Below are 17,335 nucleotides of genomic sequence, written 5' to 3' on the forward strand. Positions count from 1 at the left end.
CAAATTAATGCTTTGCGCGTGTTCTAGGCGAGCGTGTGACCCGCGCACCCCTGGAATCTAGTTCCCACTCCAATAGCGTGTGGAAATTCCCACGCAGCAGCCATACAGGTGCGCTGACGTACTTGCGTGTGTAAGTGCCCGCGCACCCCTGAAATACACGTACATAGGCCAATCGCGTGTACGCGCACTTTTGTCCAATTACACGCAATGAAATACACGTACATAGGCCAATCACGCGATGACACTCTGACGTGCAGTATTTCCACGTGTGTTCCGTCATCACGTGCTGAGTGGGGAACGCCCGTGCGGGTCACGTCAGACGCGCTTACGCGCTGAGGGACTCTGGTCCAATAGAATCGCGTATGCGTGCTGACGCGCTTACGCGCTAAGGGCCTTTCCTCGGATTTCACGCTGACGTGCAGGATTTTCACGTGCCAAATCACTCCGTATCAAGCTGGCCACCCGAAAACACACGGAACACCACGCTCCTGCCCAGAAGGCCGAGTTACTGCCCCCCAGTGCCCCGAGCAGCCTCCCACGTGCTATCTGCTGCTGCCTGCCTGCCTGCCTGCCTGCTGCCACCGTGCCCTGCCATTTGGTGCCTGCACATCAGCCATCTGCAGGGGTCCAGTTGCTGTGTCCACCCCTGCTGGAACTGAAGACTCCCAACTGGGATTACATCGCTCCACAGCCCAGCCCCAGGACCCAGTTGCCCACCCACACCTGCCTCTGGGGTTGCCATGTCGGGCACTTCCACATCTGGCACCAGTGGCAACCCCAGGCCAGAGGGGCAGAGGGGCAGCAGCTTCACTGCCACCGAAGTTGGTGTCCTGGTGGAGCATGTCCTGGGGCAGTATGATGCCCTCTTTGGATCGTCCCGTGCCAGCAAGGAAGGACGGGAGAGGATCTGGGCCGACTGTGTGGTTGCCATCAACGCGGAGGGGGTGGCAACCCGCAACGTCCAGAAGATCAAGAAGCGCTGGGAGGACTTGAGGTCCAGGACCCTTGTGAAGGCCCGGCGCCTCGTGGAGGGGGGCCGGGGCCGCATGAGTTCCATCCAGAAGAGGGTCCTGGAACGCGTACGCCCAGCGCTCCACGCCCAGGTCCTTGAGAGGGAGGCCCGTCTGGAGTTGAGCGGTATGTGTCCAAGCATTACTGTGTGAGACAGGGCATGTTGCAGTGTGCTGGTTCTATGATACTTGCCTGTATGTGTGCCATGGGCCATGTATGCATGTATGTGTGCAGGGACATCATGGTAATGCATGTGCGACCAGTGATGTGTGACCCGCATGGTTGTTGCATGTGTTGAAATGCGGCATGGGGAGCCCTATGCAGATTTTGGACATGAGAGCATGCCAGTCTCTGTACCTGGACATGGATGGGGGTGAAGGATGGGTGCTGATGCCAGGTACATATATGGTAGCCATGTCTGTGTGCCTGACCTGCGTGTCTGTGACTTGTGCATGCTATGGATGCATGACACATGTGTGTGACAATGCACAGATTCAGTGACACACCCAATTTACCCTTGTTTCGCCTGTGTTCGGTGTGTTTGGGGCCAGATGGATGTGACTGAGGTGAAGTGTGTGCATGTGATATGCATGAGCCATGATGCATGTGAGTTACATATCATTGAATGTTTCTAGAGTCCATTGGACATGCATGGAAATGTCCATGGCATGCACCATGCCTGTTACTGTGTGTGTTTTGCCTGGACTGACCCATGTGTTGTGGAGGGACATGATGGAAGTGTACTTTGACAGTGGTGCTCATCTGCTATTGCTTCCTGTCTAGGGGACCATTGTACAGTAGCCTGATGCTTGTGTCCTTTGTCTCCCTCTACGCAGCGGCTAGTGAAGAAGAGGGCGGAGACGGCGCTGTGGAGCAAGGCGGCGGGGATGCCCCCACGGCTGCAGCGGAAGGGGTGGGTGAGCCCCCACAGGGGCCTGCTACGGCGGGAGACGGTGAGGAGCCATCCAGGTTGGTGGTTTGCACAGAGGAGGAGGAGGCCGACACTGGTGCACACATGGGGCCTGGTGGGAGCATCCCTGCTGGTGCAAGTGGTGCAGTCCAGGGCCAGGGGCAGGAGGCAGCACAGGTCACCGTGGAGGGGCCTGTGCATGTCACTGTCCCTGACCCTGTGAGTGCACCACCATGCACCAGCAGGGATGCCCCGTCCCAGGCCCGTCCGCAGGTAGAGGGGATGTCCATGTCACCTGACTCCCCTCCACCTGCGGACGTGGTAACCCCTGGCCGCGTGGAGAAGGTCCTGATTGGGGTCGCGATGCGCACGGCTGTGATTCGTGATGACGTGCGTGCTTCCCGGGAGGAGCACGCACGTCATCACGAAGTGCACCGTGCCGACGTGGCCCAATTGGGATCGGCCATGTTCGGGGGTTTCCTGCATGTGTTGGCCAATCTGACGGCCCTCTCCTCCTCTGTGCAGGCTATCCACCGGTCGTTCTCCTTGCCGTCTTCCGGCCCAGATGCCACCAGGGCCCCCTGTGGACCTGCCCCGACCAATGCAGCCAGCTCGGTGGGGATCCCATCCCTGCCACAGTTGGGAGTCGGAGGTCCAGCAGGGGTGGACAACACAGCAAGTGGACCCCAGCAGATGGAAGATGTGACGGCATCATCGGGCAGGGCACGTGCACGACGGCGTCGGTGGTTTCCATCAGCCTGGATGCCGTCGTGCTGGCAGAGGCAGTGGCGTCGGAGGCAGCAGCGGGCTCGACGTGGGAGGCATCATGGCTCGGGGCCATCAAGATCAGAGGGGCAGGCATCGGCCGGAGGGCAGGGCAACCCTGGGATGGTGGTGTGTTCCGTGTGGGAGGAGTTTGGCCAGCGGATAGGTGCGGAGCGGCAGCGGGCGGAAGAGGAGCGGCTCGCCATGGTCAGGGCGGAGTTCTCCATGCGTCGGGCATTGAGGCGGGCTGAGTGCCTCGAGGAAGCTCGCAGGGAGTTTGAGGTGGACATGGGGTTGTCCCTGCGAGACCTCGGGGCCAGGACAGAGTCCCGCCTCCAGGACATCGACATGGAGTTCGATGATGCCCTGGCCAGCAACATCACCAAGTGAGCCGCAGGACTTGCCCGCTGCCTTTGTATATAGTTATTTAGTTAGTTAGTGCTAGGTTTCCTTTATTTATTTTTATTATTTTGGACCGCTCGGACAATGGCCACTTTTTTGTACATATATTTTACATTAGTTAGTGGTAGGTTTCATTTTTGGTGTTGGGCTCATGGACCCTGGAACATTCCTGTATATAGTTTGTTTTTTTGGGAGATACATTTTTTTAATTTCTTATTGTTTTCACCATGACGTAATGGTTTTTCATTAATTTCCTATGACATGATATTGCTTTGGACAAATTCATTTTAATTTTTTATTCCTTTGTTTTTTTGTTTATCACTTTTGTTCTCGGACATGGACCATTTATTTACTTAGCCACATCGTTGTATGTTTGAAAAGTTCACTTATTTTTGGTATTTAATACATTTTTTATATTTTCTTACACTTGTGTTATTTTCTCATTGGTTTGTTACATGTCATGATATGGGTTTTGACATTCACTTGCACCCATTGTGTATGTGTGTGTGACAGACATGTGTTCTTTTGCATACTTGGCATTGGGGTTGTGTCATGTGATTGCATTCACTATGTGGGTGGATGCAATCCTTGCCTGGGTGTTTGTGCTGGGTATGCTGGCCATTACTGCCATGATTGTGTATCGTCAGGACCTGGGGCCAGGGGGACATGTGTGGGGGCCTGCTGGCAGGTTCCCCACAGTGCTGGAGGGTGGGGGTGGTGGGAGACATGAGTGGGGGCCTGGTGGAGGGTGCCCCTGGTGGCGGGGGGGTGGGGGTGGTGGGAGACATGAGTGGGGGCCTGGTGGAGGGTGCCCCTGGTGGCGGGGGGGTGGGGGTGGTGGGAGACATGAGTGGGGGCCTGGTGGAGGCTGCCCCTGCACTGCTGGGGGGTGGGGGTGGTGGGAGACATGGGTGGGGGCCTGGTGGAGGCTGCCCCTGCACTGCTGGGGGGTGGGGGTGGTGGGAGACATGAGTGGGGGCCTGGTGGAGGCTGCCCCTGGATGGTGGGGGCTGGGGGTGGTGGGAGACATGAGTGGGGGCCTGGTGGAGGCTGCCCCTGCACTGCTGGGGGGTGGGGGTGGTGGGAGACATGAGTGGGGGCCTGGTGGAGGCTGCCCCTGGATGGTGGGGGGTGGGGGTGGTGGGAGACATGAGTGGGGGCCTGGTGGAGGCTGCCCCTGCACTGCTGGGGGGTGGGGGTGGTGGGAGACATGAGTGGGGGCCTGGTGGAGGGTGCCCCTGGTGACTGGGGGGGTGGGGGTGGTGGGTGACATGAGTGGGGGCCTGGTGGAGGGTGCCCCTGGTGGCGGGGGTGTGGGGGTGATAGGGGACATGAGTGGGGGCCTGGTGGAGGCTGCCCCTGCACTGCTGGGGGGTGGGGTGGTGGGAGACATGGGTGGGGGCCTGGTGGAGGCTGCCCCTGGATGGTGGGGGGTGGGGGTGGTGGGAGACATGAGTGGGGGCCTGGTGGAGGGTGCCCCTGGATGGTGGGGGGTGGGGGTGGTGGGAGACATGGTTGGGGGCCTGGTGGAGGGTGCCCCTGGATGGTGGGGGGTGGGGGTGGTGGGAGACATGGTTGGGGGCCTGGTGGAGGGTGCCCCTGGTGACTGGGGGGGTGGGGGTGGTGGGAGACATGAGTGGGGGCCTGGTGGAGGGTACCCCTGGTGACTGGGGGGGTGGGGGTGGTGGGAGACATGAGCAGGTGTGCAGGGTAGTCCCCTGTTTTGTGGGCTGCCTGCAGGGGCCGTCCAGGGTGACAGGACCCACCCAGCCTAATCGCGTGTGTAACTTCGCACGCACCCCTGTAATACACGTACCAAGCCAAATCGCGTGTGGAAATTCCCGCGCACCCCTGAAATACACGTACCCTGCTGTAATCGCGTGTGGGACTTCCCGCGCACCCCTGTAATACACGCGCCCAGCCTATTCGCGTGTGGAAATTCCCGCGCACCCCTGAAATACACGCGCCCAGGCTATTCGCGTGTGGAACTTCCCGCGCACCCCTGAAATACACGCGGCCAGGCTATTCGCGTGTGGAACTTCCCGCGCACCCCTGAAATACACGTACCCTGCTGTAATCGCGTGTGGGACTTCCCGCGCACCCCTGAAATACACACGGCCAGGCTATTCGCGTGTGGAACTTCCCGCGCACCCCTGAAATACACGTACCCTGCTGTAATCGCGTGTGGGACTTCCCGCGCACCCCTGAAATACACGCGGCCAGGCTATTCGCGTGTGGAAATTCCCGCGCACCCCTGAAATACACGTACCCTGCTGTAATCGCGTGTGGAACTTCCCGCGCACCCCTGAAATACACGAGGCCAGGCTATTCGCGTGTGGAAATTCCCGCGCACCCCTGAAATGCACGTACCCTGCTGTAATCGCGTGTGGACCTTCCCGCGCACCCCTGAAATCCACGTACCCGGCCAAATCGCGTGTGAGACTTCCCGCGCACACGTATTTTTTGTCAGCGTGTCCGTGTTTGTGGGTACCCCTTTGCACCTCATTTGTCCTGGAGGGCCACAGTATAGGACATTCATCATGGCAGTATATGGGTGTTATTTGTTGGCGCACCTTTTGGCGCACATTTCTTACAGCCGCTGAGACGCTACCGCCTGCTTTCTTGTGGCGGTCGTGTTTGTGCCTGTGCGCTGGTTTGAGCGTGCGCTTTTTTGACCTATTCTATTCCATGAATACGTGTTGTAGGCGAGCGTGTGGGCGTTCTGCGCACTTTTACCCTGTGCTTCCCCCGTGACGCCCACATTTTGGCAAGTTGTTCCCCATTCCGAGTGTTACGCCCCGTGTTCCGCCTACTTTTGTTGCGTGCGCCGCGCTATGTGCGATTTTCGCTGTGGACTGTGCGATTTTCGCTGTGACCTGGCGCATGCCGTTAGATGGCCTGTGCGCCAACGTGCGCCGCGCACTTTTTTATCGCACGTCCGATGGTTTTCTCGCGCACGGCCTTCCATGAATCGATGTGCGCTGCTTTTCGTGCGATTTTCGCTATTCCACTGCGATTTTCGCTATTCCACTGCGAATCGCACGTTTTTGGCCACTTGCGCCGCGCTAATTATTCCATGAATCGGCCTGTAAGTGTTGCCCGAGTCTGGCCTTGAGGATGTTTCTGTTATGCTTATGAAGAACGTACATGCCGTATATGTAATAACAAAAATGTACTTGAATCAGTGAGCCATCTGTTTTTGGAGTGTCCTGGACTAGCATCGGCTATTATTGAGATCCTTGGAGCTTTTGTTGACAATCTTGAGTATATACAAACTGATCATTTTTGGTCATATTGTTTGAACTCGGAAAGTCAAAAGTTACATTTTGCGTTATACCGACTATGGAAACTAATAACGAGAAAATGGTTGAATGTATTGCCTTTGTGTAATTCAGAGAATATAGTACGTTGATGTATTTGTTTTAGTTTAATAGTTTTAGCTTTATGGTCCTATTTTTACTATTTATTATATTCATATTAGTTGAATTGCACAACTAAATTAACATATGAATTTTTGATGTGATGTCTATGATTTAATTTTAACAATGAAGTATTAATTTATCGGTTCGGGATAAATTAGGATAGTAATTGGTTATACTAAATGTATGATGTTATTAGATAATGTGATTTTAGTTGATCTTAGTAGATGTGTTATTTTTAATCTCTTGAAATTTAAAATATTTGTAAAAGTTTTAATACTGAATACAAATAAATAAATGAATTAAAGTTACATAGAAAGCCAAAAAAGGCAAAAAAGTCATTTTCAAAAGAAGACAACATTTCTTCTTCCGAATAATTCTATCAAAATCCTTGAAGATCTAACATCTGAAGTGCTGCTTCAATTCCTCTACATAATGAAATCGACCTTGTCCCCCTGCGTCCTGCTCTCTTTCAGACATTCTTTGAAAGCTGAGGTTGTTTCTCACTCTAAGCACACTTACAAGGATGATTCCCAGCCAACTTCACTAGGCAATCTAGAGAAATCATCAGGGAAGAATGATTCAATTATTCCAAAGATCTCCACTTGTTTGGGGATCGGTTTTGATAGTATAAAACAGGGTAACGACTGGATGTTTCTCAACAGGTCTAGAACTCGCCAAATGTTCTCTTTAATACCATCTGTGCGTCTGGTTCATACAGGAGACATTAACTGGGTAGATATACATGACGAGAGTTGTGAAAGACGAGTCATTCATTCCCTTTCCCCAATTGTGGTTGTGCTTGTTTGGATAATTTTAGATTGATGGGCTTAGATTTGCACAACCTCACTATTCTGCAGCATCTCCCAAATTCAATGCTCTTACTGCCAACAGCGAAAAGGACTTCAAAATATACTTTCTGTTCCTAACCATCAAACGGGACTTTAACGCCAACGGTTCAAGATTAGTTTTGTGTGCCCAGAAAGAGAATAAACAACAGGTAGGTAATGATGAAGATTGTACTTAGCCATCGTCAGCGCTATTCAGAGACAGTAGGAAATCTATAGCCACGCTTCATCTTTAGATGGGACCAATTAAAAGTGTTCTCTTGCAACAGTTGTGGTTTCAATAATATCGTTAACTTTGGGAACTCTTCCTCCTTTTCCGCTCTGGGGGACTTTGATTTGATTTTACTACAAGAAGTAGTGCTTTTAAATTCCTTGTTTATTGAAGGTTATAAAGGTTTCTAAACAAAAGACAGGAAAGGTCCTAGAGGGCGTCCTACCGGTGGCCTTCTAATTCCAATGAACCCTAAATTACTAACTCAATCATTGACACCCCCAATGACGACCTGCTTGTCATAAAAATGCAGACAGGCAATGCTGGAAGTATGAAGGAACTGCTAATTATCAATATTTATTGGAACCCAGCATGATCAGCCTTGAATTTATGATGAATGACTTATGTGTGATTTTAGAAGAAAGGTAAAGTAACGGCCATCAAGATAATATTGTTATAGCAGGGGATTTCAATTTGTCATGTGCTTTTGAGTATGCTTTGGATTAAGAGGCCACTGGTGTTCCCAAGGATAAATTCAGGGATTCCAACATAAGATGAGGGGAACAATGGGTTGACTTCATGGGGTTTGGAGCTCTGTAAAGGGCAAAATTATAAATTGGCAAAGAGGTAAACCCAGCTCTTGGATTGACCATGTATTTCTTTCTACAGCACTTTATAACATGTGCTCTCCAGCATGTATAAATTGTAATGAATTTAATGACCCCGCTGTTATCACTTTTTTAGTGGAATATAAACATCTGGGGCTCGCGAGGGAAACTTTTTTAGCAGCTATAGTTCCCTGTAGAGAGGGTTTTAGCGTACAATAGATTTTCTTTTGTTTTTAAAACAATCCACATCTTTGCTTGGGGATTTTATTGCATCATTCACTTTAGTTCCTAGCGCGACTATGTTTAATGTTGTAAATTTTAATATGTGTGTGTACTCTTGTCTTTTGTAATTTAGTGGTAAAGCAGCCTGCTCTGTTTCAAAACCAAGGATCCATGCTTATAATGCCGCGGTAGTTGAGGCTAAAAGGGAAAAAAGGGCGAAGATCAGAAGCCTCAAAAGGGAACCTATCATTGACAGAGAAGCATATAATATTGCTAAGAAAATAACATTTCAGTCCTTTAGAAACTGCTGAAAAGGGCTGATGTATTCACTCAACACCAAACCCAGCCAAAAGATCCTCTATTATATGCCATATAAATGCCATATCATATCATATCATTGTCTAAATGGGAAAAGAATCTCTTCATTTTGGGAGATTACGAATGGCATCCTAAACGTAAATGAAATGGTACAACACAATTCCATTGAGGAAACTGTGGTTCTATGTCATTTCATCGACACCCATTTTTACAACGGGTGTTTTTCTGCGAACATTTTGCTGAAAACACTTTTCGAAAAAACATTGACATTATTTTTTGGGGGGTTCCCCCTAAAATTCCCCGTCATTTACTGATTTTTTTAAAAATCCTGAATCCCGCCCCAAACCTTAATATGCCCTTTCCCACCCCCCAAAAAAAGTCAAAAAGTTTTTTTCAGCAAACATTTTGCGGAAAAGCACCAGTGATAAAAACGGGTGCCGATGAAAGGACGATGTAACGGAAATCTTATGGGTTGCCCACTCCAAGGGAAATTATGGCCCTTTCGTTAGTCAAAAGTCATTTGATTCTATCTCTAGACAAAAACTTAGAAAAGGTAAGGTGTCTGTGCTAAATAAGACATCATAACTGTAATCGCAAGAATGAAGGCTCCAAAAGCTCCAAGTCCTGATCACCTTGCAGTGATTACTATAAACTATATACCTGATTCTGGTCTAATCTGAATCTGGTCTACTATTCTGGGCAATTTATTTGAGGATGTCATTGGGAGAGACGTCACCCCTCGCATTTGGAATCTTTTGTCCATAATGCCCTTATACAAAGAAGGGGACAGGAGTAATCCGGCCAATTATCAGCCTATAACAATATTACACGCTTCAAGCTAGGTTTTTCCCACCCTTTTATTAAAAGCGCTTGACTTTTGGGCAAACGAATTGAGTCTCATCCCTCAGTTCCAAATAGGGATTCGTCTGAGACACAGTACCTCACTAAACAGATGTTTACTTATGCATTTACATGCATCGACTCAAGCTAAGGAAGCAAAATGTGTATGTATATAGCTAGCATGTCTATGTCGAATATATTTGGCAGAGTAAACAGGGAGATTCTTTGGCGGAAATTGAAAAATGGGGGGGATTCCAGAAGACCTTTTAAGGCTAGTTATGCTTCTATATGATAATACTTTGATACAGGTTAGATTACATAAAGAAGGGCCTCTGTAATAGCAACATATACTAGCCTATGGCAAGGTTGCATCCTTGCTCCTAAGCTTTTTAATTTATACAATTTAGACATAGACAAATGGTGGAGTGAGGTTAATTGTCTTCCAGCAAAACTAGAGTTGATAACCCTTTCACTGGCTAGCATTTGCCGACGAATTTTGTAAAATCTCCAATTGGATTATAAAGAATATGTAATGCATTTGCACTTTATGCAGAACACAACAATTTGCGGGTGAATGGAAATAAATCAAAGATTGTAATCTTCTATAAGAAGAAGGCTCCAAAAACTGTTTATTGGTCAGTTGGGACAACTAAATTGGACAGAGTTCATATACTGATATATTTAGGATTAAAGATTTCTAATAGCCAATCCTGCAAATTGATGATAGAAATTCTGCGATCCAAGATTAAACCTTTGCTGGTGCAATTTAAACACATTTTTGTGAGACTGTAACTATTCTTTACTTCCAACATTTTATTCCACAACATTTTTCCCAGTTTTAACCTATGGTCTCGATATTATTCTCTTTTCTCAAGAGCACAATTTAGAAGTATGTCTTGAGCCTTGCATCATCTATGCCGAACTGTGTCCTTAGACACGAATTAGGCCTGATTTCCTTACAAAAGTTGGTACAATGGAAAAGGTTGATGTTTTACTCAAAAATTCTCAGTCCCCCAGCAAATTCTCTATTTTGTGACCTCATCCAAGTACTTAATGATAAAATCGTCTGTCATTTCGAGTTACGCAATTGGGTCTGATGCCTGTGAACTAACCCAGCACAGACTAGCGAAAGCTGTATCAATTATACCAGAGGCTTTCTACAGAGCAATGACAATTGTACTCATTATATACAGAGTATGCTCTTTTTGTTAGAAATTGATTCCGAGATGCATAAAACGTTTTCTTTGTAAGCTAGCAGGAAGGTCTTATATGAGGTTTAAGTCAAATCAAGCCATAACCTTAGAATGTCTGGGCCCCAGAAAGGGAATAATAAAGGAAGATAGAATTTGCAGACTTTGTCAATAACTTTAGAAGCTGTAAACCTTGAAAGACCTTGTTATTTATTGTCGAAGCACTCTTAATCTTAGATTAATTTGTTTTAAATGGTTTTTAGATTCCACTTCTGTGCATGCTGGGGAACGTTTATGGTCAAGATTCATGGTGGATGAACATTTTTCATTGTTACTCGCATTAACTAGATTTTTAAAATTTGTATATGAAACACTTAAGTCCGGAAAGTATTAATAGAACTCAAGGTGATAATTGGTATTAATATTAATGGCCTTATGTTACTGATGAAATGTGCTTTAAGTCATTCGCTTTAATGCATATGTTCCAAACTATGCAATAAAGGATTTAATGAGACTAGGGTAATGTATTTTTAGGAATTCTAAAGGTGTATAATATACATCTCATATTGAGTTGGTTCTTGAATGTTTTTCGAATTAAATGTACTGTTGTATTATTTACATGTTTTGTGTAAGGTTTTAATGTAAAACCATATCACAATAAAAATAAAATAAAAAAAGAGCTTTCAGCGCTAGGGCTGGTTTGGGAAGGGGGATTAAGCATCTGCTGTGCTCCAGGAGTGTGCTCCAGGAGTGTGGCATGCACATTCTGAGGTTGCTGGGGGTACTGTGGTGAGTTTCAGGCTGAAACAGGTTTACACAATGTAGGCAGGGATCTCGGGCTTCGAACCCTCAGAGCAGGTGGCCATCGCTGGCCAGCCCAAATTGCCTACATATTGGGAAAGGCTCATCAAGTCCAGCAGCAGACCCAAGCATGCTTGGGGCAGGAGGGAAAGTCACAAGCAAAGCAGGACTCCATGGGGTAGGCAGAGCCACCAGACCAAGCTACCATGGAATGAATAGTATGGCCAGATGGCCACTTCAGCCAAGGCTCATTTAGAAATGTCTCCAGCAAGGTCAATATGGAAGTCATAAAAGATGTGTGAAATGCAAGCCAACAGCTGGCCCGGTGACTGCCACGGTCCGAGTTTGACTTCCAGGATGCCCACAAGCCACTTTCAGGTGAGGTTCTGGATTGGGGTGTTTTAATTAAGGCCTATCCTATCTGTTCGGAGGTTAAAGATCCAGTTCTGTTCTCTGCACAACAGCAAGGTATTGATATTCCCGCCCCTCCATGGTAGCTTTATCTGTTCTAAAATGGTCCTCTTGAAATCCTTTTCAGAGTGTTGTTGTTGTACAAAGTGTTCCACCTTGAGTGAGCACTTTGTACAACATAAGAAAAGATGAGTGCACACTCATCTTTTTTGGGAGGGTGCATGACCTGTGCTCAATATTCCTTTTGTATAGGTCTCTAAGTCATGCCCACATAATGCAATCAACATGTACACGTTATGAGGTATAACACATTTTGTGAATTGCTATAAGTGACATTTTTCTGGATCCACTGGCTGTTCCATCTTATGTCAATCGATTGACTCTGGGCAGTCTGGTCACACACAGGAGTCACAAGGGGCATGACCTATTGTGTGTGCTAGCAACCACAATGTAGGTTGATCGTAGTTTCCAACAGATTTCCCTTTGTAGAGGTGGACTAATAAGTCTCTAAGGTTGCGCCTCTTTTTGATTGCAAATCTTGGTGGATTAATGTTACTAGATACCACATTTAAAATCGGCCACAGCTTTTTCACTTCTTTCTTAATTTGATAGCATACAGATGAGTAACTCAAAACCATTGTGATTTGATAGTTTGCTTTTATTGGCCTGGGATGTTTTTGTAACCTGATGTCTCACAGAATATTCCTTGCTCTTTTGTATGCATTTTCAAAAATATTTTGGGGATATCCACGTGAGTGAAGCTTAGCTGTCAAAAAGTCAGCCTGCTTGTCATACTCTTCACAGGTCGAGCAGTTTCCGTGAAAGCGAAGCTATTGCCCAAACAGGGATTGTCCTGCAAATGTCTAGGATGGTAACTTCAGTATAGGTGCAATGAATTGCGATCCGTGCCTTTGTGATAGACTGAGTTGTGTAACACACCCTTTTCCCATTTAATCAGTAGATCCAAAAATTGGATAGCTTATTTGCTTACTTTTTTAGTGAATCTAAGATGCTGATTCAATGGTTCCATGTGTTAATATCCCCGCAAAAATATCGGCATACAAAAATATTGCCATATTTCTGCGCTGATATTAAGGCATGGAACTTGCAGGGGACAGCCCTGCAACCCCCGCATTATTTTTGAAGGCGTGGGGGGACACGCCCTCAACCTCCGTTCCCAAAAAGCCCAAAAATGATCCCCCACCAAAAATATCTCCTATGGCCGTTCCAGACAACCATATATACGGCAATATTTTTGGTGGGGATAATATGTAGTGATACCGAATCATATGGGCCTCATTACAAGTGTGGCGGTCTGGAAATAAGGGTGCCGGTAGCACCGTAGCGGCCCACGTTCCAGATCGCCACACTACAACTCTGCCTTCCTGGGCTGTTGCGCCCGGCCGGTCGGCGCAACTGCCCCAGTAGGCAGAGTTGTTACAGATGCACCGGCAGCAACTGTGCCTGTGCTTCCATGTCCCCATTCCCATCATGGGAATGGAGACTTACACTTTCTGCCGCCTGATATCCTGGGCCACTGGGACTTGTAATGTCCCTGTTGTGCCGGGATCTCCGGCGGTGGAAACGGTGTTGCGAGTCCGGTGGCAACCCGCCGGCATCGGCCTCATAATAAATGTATTTACCACGAGTGGAAATCGTTTACTGATGCTTCGCTCTCTTGGAAGATGACAAACATGTCATCAATGCATCTTGCCCACAACAAATCTGGTCTTTAAAAGGATTATTGGCATCTATTTGAATTTTCTCAAATTCGGCTACATACAAGTTAGCCAGGCTCAGGGCAAAGTAGCGCCCATCTCAGTGTCCAAGGTCTGTTTCTAGAACTTGTCCTCAAATATAAAATATTTTTTTGTTAGGGCTAATTCAGCTAGTTGGAGAATGAACTGATTCGGAATGACGAGGATAATAGGTCGCTCCTCCAGAATTTTCTGAATCACGTGTAGTGATTTCATCTGTGGCATTTTTCTGTAGAAGGACTCTATTATGAGTTACCCTGGGGCCGGAAACAATGGAAGAATAAATGCTGCTAATTCCGGCACTGGCATTTTTTCCATACCAGGGAAATACATGTTTGCCGGAAGAGGCAGTGATCTACCGGCAGGCCTGACCTGCCAGTATTTCAGGCCCCTACCGGCAAATAAATGCCAGAATAACTGACACTGGTACTACCAGTACAAAGAATGGAAGCACAGTATGCACACCAAGTTATAGCAAAGGTTTCTACAGTGTTAATAGATATTTAGTGAGGTGCAGAGGAGAAAAACACTGCCTTGACACTAGGCAATGGTACAAAAGAAAAAGAAAGTGTCCACGGGCTGTGGATCACTCGCGTCCCCTGCACATTCAAGTTATTGCCAGTGGCAATCAATTGTTCAAAATGTTTCTCTAATACTCTTGAAGATCTGTTTCAGTACTCCATTTCTAGTCTGAACTGCTTACAAAGCAAAGAGGAATAACTTAAAGTTGACTTAGAGTAACTGGCTAATTAGCCACCAACTGGGGTTATCTTAATCTGTACTTTGATAATAGTCATTTACACGCTTTCTTAATCTGTAGAGGTAATAATCATGCAGTCACTTGGTTATTGATTTCAGTAGAAAAATACAATTTATTAATGCATGCCAGTCTATATTCAGCAATATCACCAATTGTTGATCATCATATAGTGCCATGTCTTCAGTCACAAGATATATACATTTTAGGTACAGTAGAGGCCTAACTACTGTTCGAAATAGCTCAGCGCGTTTTGAGAAGTCATTTTCCCTTCTTCAGGAGCAAAATATTCTATGTTAATAACTTTCAAACTTCATGTTTTCATAATCTGGGTTCTTCCGGACAATCTGTTTCCCTCTAGTGAGAAAATCACACAGAATACTTTTAGTCTCCTGTACTCCAATTGCAATGTGCGTGAATATTTTGTCATTTTTACATTTTAACAACTCAAATGTGTCTCTACCTCTCATTGGTGCCCCTTCGGTGTGTCTCCGGCTGGAGTAGTCAGTAATCAGGGTGGGTGTCCCCTCTAGTATAGTGATTTGGTCCCAGGTAGAGGCTGGAGCTGAAGAGTTCTACAGGAAAGAATATGGGTCCATAATTCTGCTTGTTAAAGTTTTACAAAATGTCTTCAAGGCTAAGTAATTCTCAGTTATTACTATCAGAGTCTTGTATTGTAAAAAAAAGTGAGTCACTCACCCCTTCATGCGAGTGAGGTCAGGGTATGCAGTGGTCAGACCAGTACCCAAATAGTGGGGGGAGGTGAGCTTGTCAGAGCAGTCCTTACCTGTAGGTAAAAAGCGAAGTTGGGTCAACCCCAGTGGCAGTAATTCCAACAATCTCATCCATGGAGTCCTGCGGGACTTCATGGAATGGGACCTTACCGGCGTCTCTACTGCCCATAATATCCCAGTAATACTGGGATACTGGGCAGCAGAAATGGCAAGGCAGCTATGCCGGTATCCCGCCAGAATTACCGGCGGGATACCGGCAAAACTGTAATGAAGGTGTATGTCCAACATAAGCAGTAGTTATGTTGTGTTGTCAAATGGTCTATCTTTCAACAGATTAAGCCTCGATGTAGAATCTTTGACATGTGATTTTATTTTAGGCATCTCTTCAAAAAAAAGTCAACAAATTACGATAAAATGGAACCTATGCCTGACACAATAGGGTGACCTGATGGTGGATTGGTGTATTTTTGGGAGTACATAGAATGCCGGAATCCTGGGAAATTTTGGTAATAGGAATTCAGCTTCTTTGTTATTGATGTATCCTTCGGCTAGAGTTTCTTCAATTAGGGGACCACGCAGTGCTTGTGTGGGATCACGTGGCAAAGGATTGCACCTGGATCTGTCACTGAGTAGTTTTTTCCCCATCTCTTGATAATCACAGGTGTCCATTATCACAATTGGTATTGTAATTTACAGCGGTCCTGGTGTCCCGTATTGGCGGTTTCAAGAGAAAACAATAAAGCCCAGGATAAGAACCCAGATGAAATTCTATACCGGCATCAAGACAAGATGGCACACCAGGTCCCATAGTCACAGAAAGAAACTGCTACGAAGTGAATCCTTTCAGAAATTGACACAAGAAAATAACCGTCTGCAGAAGTTAGAAAATAGGCTGAAATGAGTCCCTGAAGATGGTGATTAGGACCGAAATGCGCTGGACACTCTAGGAAAAGCCTGTGTCTCTGGGAAATAAATACTTCTGTTTTTTATATGCATCCTTGCCTTTTGTAAAGGATTTATTATTGCAAACGAAAAGAAATGGAATGAATGAAATGCATATATGTAACCTTTAAGTGATACATTCACACAGGTTCTTCCAGACGTTTGGGTAACTCAACCCAGACACCATTTCTGGATATACATTACCACAATTGCCCACCTTTGTCTGCTGGTTTTATTGTAATGGCTGCATGAAATGACAAGCTGTTTATAGCATCTCAATGTTTATTCATGCAGTTATTGTAGGGAGCACATATGGTGGATTCTAACTTCTCTGGGCTTTTCATTGGTGCTTCCTCAAACGTGATTGATTCAGAAGAGATGCCAGTTGGAGGAGGATAAAAGATTGCAGTATTTCACAACTCTGTAGTGTCTGCAGCATAGTCATCATCGGCAGTGCTAAAGTATTGCTTTAGTCTGATTTTCCTAACCAACTGAGAAAGCCCAATTCTTGTTTGGAAAGGGTCGTGCATTGCATTTGGAACAAAGGATAATCCTTTTTGTAGGACTCTTAATTCTGTCATGCTAGTGAAGGCCTCCTAGAAGATGTCCATACTAGTCCATCCCAAGCGTGAAAAAGGTTCCAATCTAAAGAAGGGAACCGCAAGAAGTGCAAGCTGAGGTGCAGACTGAGTTGCTATTGGAATGATTGAACAGATGGCTGCACCATTCTTAAAGTTCAGATGAATTCCAATTTCAAATGTTTCTCCATGCAGGCTACAGAAAAGCCATGTCATCTTTCTCCAAATGAATTAGGAAGGAGTGAAATGCAACTCAACGACTGACCAGAACACTTCCAAGAGACCTTAGCTGTACCACACCGATGATGCCCAATGAGGCTTAAACATGGCTGGGGTTGCCTGTGTGAAGAGATGTGACCAAGCAATTAGGGCTAGTCTACCCCTTTTGTGGTGGGACTGAGCCAGATTTCATAATGTTCTTTTGCCTTCTGTAATGGGACAGCCGCCTGAAAAACAATGGTCTGGTGGGTTGCTCAGAGCAATGCAAAAGGTTATGATTAATTTGAAACCTTCCCGCTCCCATCCTTCAGTTTTGAAGCTGTCATCCATAGACGTGGACCCTAAGAAACATCTCTTTGACTTGACACCCTGGCAGGAATCCGAGCCTCCTC

At 46.7% G+C, this 17,335-nt stretch overlaps 1 protein-coding gene across 5 annotated transcripts in view; it reads right to left on the bottom strand.

Annotated features, from left to right (window-relative positions):
- SPATS2L (spermatogenesis associated serine rich 2 like) overlaps positions 1-17,335 on the bottom strand; it is a 225,802-nt gene that overhangs the window by 104,940 nt on the left and 103,527 nt on the right. The window contains exons 1-2 of one of the 5 annotated variants that reach the window (XM_069615794.1): positions 15,170-15,247; positions 14,934-15,045 (exon numbers count right to left, since the gene is read on the bottom strand). The exons of 3 other annotated variants lie outside the window; for them this stretch is intronic. The gene's annotated coding sequence lies outside the window, so the exon portion shown is untranslated. Of the gene's footprint in view, positions 1-14,933; positions 15,046-15,169; positions 15,248-17,335 lie in introns of those variants that run through there. One more of the 5 variants, XM_069615793.1, reaches the window with a different exon arrangement.

Source organism: Ambystoma mexicanum, chromosome 9, assembly GCF_040938575.1.
Source record: "Ambystoma mexicanum isolate Mex_15411 chromosome 9, UKY_AmexF1_1, whole genome shotgun sequence".
Lineage (NCBI taxonomy): Eukaryota > Metazoa > Chordata > Amphibia > Caudata > Ambystomatidae > Ambystoma > Ambystoma mexicanum.